We start from the raw sequence: 5,355 nt of genomic DNA, 5'->3' as shown, positions 1-5,355 counted from the left end.
CATGCTGAGTGAAGTAAGCCAGGCAGAGAAGGACAGAAACCATATGTTTGCACTCATAGGTCTAGCAGGAAAACAAGAGAGACCTAATGGAGAACCAGGGGGAGTGGAGGAGGGAGAGAGAGTTGGGGAGAGAGAGGGATGCAAAACTTGAGAGACTATTGAATGCTGAGAATGAACTGAGGGTTGAAGGGGAAGGGGGCGGGGGGAAAAGAGGTGGTGGTGATGGAGGAGGGCACTGAAGGGGAAGAGCACTGGGTGTTGTATGGAAAACAATTTGACAATAAAATATTATGGAGAAATTAATACATTAATTAGTTAAACATTGATTTGGGGGATGTGGGAGTATAAACAATGAAAATAAAGTAAAATAAAAAGATAATTTATTTCATTCTGAAAAGACCCAAAGGCCAATAGTTGGATGTAAAAGAGAGAAACATACTGTCTCATTATAATATTTTGTATTCATTTCTGAAACTTAAGTATATCTAAGGACACTTTACAGGGCATTTAGCTCCTATACATTAAAAGAGCCCAAACAGAGAATGTTTGAGTTACCAGCATGCTTTCTCGGAGACAGTATAAGGTTGACTTGAAGGTCCATCTGATTTAACTGTCATGATCCTTTTACTATCGTTCATGGGATGATCATGGGATCTGGAGTATCTCAAATTCATCTGAAAGCACAAATACAGCACACACTTTGCTTTTGCTTTTTGGCAACTTTGGCTAGTTCCACTGGAGATGGGCCTCTTTTAGAGATATTTTCTCCAATTTTGGTACAATGATTTCACTGGAGGACTTCTTTAGGCATCAAGGCTCCATGAGCTAGAACTAATCTTTCATCACAGAGGTACATCCATTCACAGTAGAGATATGTGGCTAGAGGAGAAATGTTTTGGGGTTGTCTTGATCTTTTTGAGTCTGCTCATAATTCATTTCCTTGATGAGGCCTTCCCATGAGGCACAGTGCTCTGGATTTGGGGTCTTTGTGATGATATAAACATGCCTTTTTGTTGCACTTTTCATTTTCTACAAGATTGTACTTTTTCTTTCTACCATTATAAATTGTGGGCACCATGAGAAACACCAGCAGGTTTATTCATTTCTCTCTTCCCAACTCAGTGACCAAGAGAGTCAGTGCTCACTATCTGTTGAATTAATGGATACATCTGCTTATTTAGAAAGATCCATGTTGTATATTGTGATAGCATCAAGTCCAAAAGCAGCACATTCTTAAGGAAATGGTCTATTTAAAAGGTGACCTAATCTACATCAGCTTTGAGCAAAAGTAGAAAAAGGAGAGGACATATTTCATTTTGATGGAAAGATTCTATTTTTGGCTTCAAGATCAGTGGTGGTCTTGAGGAGAAGTGTCAAGATTGTGATTCTGAGGCAATCTGCCTGGATTCGAATCCTGACTCTCTGCCAAGTGACTCTTCTCCTTCAGCAGGTTATTTAAATTCTCTGTGCATCTGATCCCTCATTTATAAATGAGATCCTGGTAGCATCTGCCTCATAGGGCTGGCTAAAGGAGTAGCCAGCCCTTTAAACATGTGCCAGGCACTGTTTAAAGTGCCTGGCACATGGCTAGGTGGCATAGAAGTGGTTGCTGTTCTTCTTCTTCTAATTTCACAGTGATAAGGTTATGGCATCCAAGAATGTAAGAGCTAAAAGGACCTCAAAGGTCATCCAAACTTGATCCCAAATAGTGACAGGTTTTTTCTATCTTTGGGATCACAGTAAAACTTTAGTTCCCACAAATTCTGTAGCACCTCTTAGTCCCTAACTTCCAGCTTAATGGCTGTTGAGGGAAGGTGGTCAGAATTATTTTGGGAGTCTGGACAGTGAGTACTTCCTTTTGTTTCTACCTCTCTAGGGAAGATCAGGACACCTTAGTTCACATGTTTTCTCTGTGGCCATGGTTCTGATATCATTTTGGCAGAAAGTTTGAGTTAAAAACTGACAACCTTCCATCACACTTTGTCCCCAAATTTGGACATGCTCTAACTTGCAGGCACCTCAGTGAAGAATGGGTAATGTGTTTTCTGCTTTCTATTATTGTTTTTGCTGTTTCCTAATACATCAGTACCAGCGTTACCAAGCATTGTTATTAATTTTCAAATTTATCAAAGCTTTACTATTTTCAAGGTGAATCTATATACTGATCACATTTGATACTGAAATCCTTACTGCAAACTCATAACATGAACTCCTGGTCCCATGTTGGAGGAAAGGAAGCCCTGAAAAGGTCAGGATCAAAGACTTAATGGCCATATCTGCTGGATCCCTGTGCTATTCTTCACTATGGCATATTTCCTTCACAATCGCCCATGAAAGGAAAGAAACTAATCGCCCGCATGTTGCTTGGGCATCTGGGAGTTTGAAAGCTCTAATGAAAGCCTGGGAAATACACAGCATATGTTCCAGCTAAAGATAGAATACAGGCTCATGTCCACAGCAGGGAAGACCCATTGCAAATCCTCTAATGGATCATTTGTACACATTTTCCTCAAGGACAGTTTGCTGTTTACATGCAGGCTTCCTACCAGGGTCAGAGGTGATCCAAAATGAACATATTTGATGAGTCTAACACCCTGGCAGGGAATTCCAGACTGAATGAAAGAAATTAGGAAAATAGCAAGCATTATTCCAAGCGCTTAAATATGTGATCTCTTTTCTTCTCATAGCATTCTTATATGGTGGTACTGTTATGTTCTCATTTTATAGATGAGGAAACTGAAGCCAAAATAATTAAGCACTTGTCCCAAGTTATAGCCTATGTAATGGGAAGAATTCTTTATCTAATTATTTCCATTTCTAGAAATAAAAATTGGAATAGAGGTATAGAGGCAATATGCTATCTTTTGGGCATGGGGTTTAAATTTAGCTACTACAGGCTGTTTTATTTGTTCATTTTTTAATTTTTGATTTTTCTAAAGTATGGACAACCTGCTGATGTGGTGTAAAGAAAAGAGAAATTCTAAGAGTGTTCCCACATTCAATAAGTATTATAATTAAATACTTAAATTTTTATAATTAAAATCCCTACTTATAAAACAAAGTAAAATACTAGGAAAGAGAGTCTTTCAAAGACAGATCCTCAAATATATGGATCTTGACAGATATATATTCTTTTAATATAACCTACATTTCATTTTATCTCAAAGTCAGAAAAATTATCATCCTTGGTTATAGACCAAAGTATTTTAGTCCACCATGAAAACTGAAATACAAAAATACACAAATTTTTAAGGTTACAATATATATCTAGAGTAATATTTCTCTTTCACATAATAAATGTTATTCAATAAAATATGAGGTATCCCCCTCCCCCCAAAAAATGCTGAGCTCCTCAGATGCTCTCAAGGGTCTTGCCATTAGTCATTAACAACATAAACATCAACTCACTTACTTCTCAGTCACTGACTGAACTCCAGGAACTCTGGGATGCTCATGCCAGTCCCAAAATTTTCATCTTAAGTAGATATGCAATGCCTATGGGCTAAATGGGCAAAAATTTTCCCTATGGGACTGGACTCCTGATTGGATCTGAGATTGTGCTTTAGAGGAAGGTGTGAGGTCAATAGTGCTGAAATTGTAAGCAAGGAACAGGAAACTTGCCTCAAGATCTGGGACAGGCAAGGGGCCCGACTCTGAATGAAGGCAGAGAGGGAAACCAAAAGTGTGTCCCACATGCAAGCCCCTCAGAGTTCTGGCAACAAGTGCCTCAAAAAAGAGAAAATTTGACTTTGATGATCAGAAAGAGACTTTATCTTGATAGAAACTGCAACAAATGACCTGGATCAGAAAATTCATCTTTGAGTAGAGTTAAGCAGAGGAAGTACTGGATTCACCCACCAATAGAGGAGAAACCAAGTAATAGAGGCAGCCAAATCAGATAACTGAGGGATTGGTGAAAACCAGATATGCCAGCACACCTTGAAGAAGCGGTCTTCATGAAGAAGACCCAGAGAAAGGCAGAACAATAGGCAAAGAGATAGGCAAATAGATAGTCCCCTTATGAATATCTACTAGATTACCAGATATAATGATAAGTAAACACAAGGTAACCATTGATCTCTTGAAGCAAATGGTCTGGTGAAGGAGACTGCATCCTGCATCGTAAAATATTACACCATAAATATAAAACTGCAATTCTGACAAGCGCAATAAATGAGAGTTTCAAGATACTATGAGACTAGTTGATAGAGTATTTGACCTTGTCAGAAAGGTCATGGAAGCATTCCCAGATAGAGGGATACTTCTGCTGAAATCAGAAGGAAGATTAAAAATTAGACAAATGGGGAAAAGAAGACAGGGTGCCTGGGTGACTCAGTCAGCTAAGTGTCCAACTTTGGCTTAGGTCATGATCTAACGGTTTATGAGTTCAAACCCCGTGCAGGTCCTGTGCTGACAGCTCAGAGCCCAGAGCCTGTTTTGAATTCTGTGTCTCCCTCTCTCTCTGCCCCTCCTCATCTCACACTCTGTCTCTCTCAGTCTCAAAAGTAAACAATAATAAACATTAAAAAAGTTTTTAAAGGGGAAAAGAAGAATTTTCAAGTGAAGAAACTTTTAAATACAAAACCCCTATGGCACAGGTGGGGCATGGGGAAATTAGCAGAACAGAGAAAGAAGCCAAGATAGGTAGAGCACTTTGGTCAATGCTCTTGATAAAGTCCCTCAGAGGCAGAATCTCCTCTGCAATAACAGGAAATGACATGTAAGTAAGGACCTGGAAGTATCCTGAGGTGGGAGAAAAGAGGAAGTAAATATCATCCACCTTTTCTGATATAAAGTTCTTTACTTAAAGAATCATATTCCTTCTTTGTACTTCAGGCTCTGCAAGCTGACAGAGTTTGGTACATCTGTCAGTTGATGTCTTTCCTTCTTTACTTCTCCTTTGCTCTCAACAGCAACAAGAAAAGCATCTTATATGAGTCTACAAAAAATATGTGTTTCTCGTTTAGTTGACTATGATAGGTTCTCATGAGGCAAAATGGAATGACAGAGAATAAGGCTTTTACTGTGTTCAGAAAATAAAATCTTTGCTGAAATTGTTACCGGCTACTTTAAATGATTGAAGTCTACATTCTTTACAGGCAATTTTCTTTTTTGTTTCTTTGTCGTTTTTTAAAAATTATTAAAAATTTACAACATGGTTCAATGAAATAAGAAAGAGGATTGGGGGTGCTCACCTGTTCTAGCACCTGTGGAAAGTATTATTTAAAGAACAGAACTATTTAAAAAGGCATGATGGGATATGTGGAATGAACTGTCAAGATGGAAGACTTCCCTTTGGTTTCAGTGGCTTCCTGTGGGTAGATTTCTAGGGAACTTGGCATGCATCCCAGCAGC

This window comes from Suricata suricatta, chromosome 4 (assembly GCF_006229205.1).
Source record: "Suricata suricatta isolate VVHF042 chromosome 4, meerkat_22Aug2017_6uvM2_HiC, whole genome shotgun sequence".
In the NCBI taxonomy this organism is placed as follows: Eukaryota; Metazoa; Chordata; class Mammalia; order Carnivora; family Herpestidae; genus Suricata; species Suricata suricatta.
The sequence above is the reverse complement of the archived record's forward strand: the minus strand, read 5'-3'. Positions refer to the sequence as shown.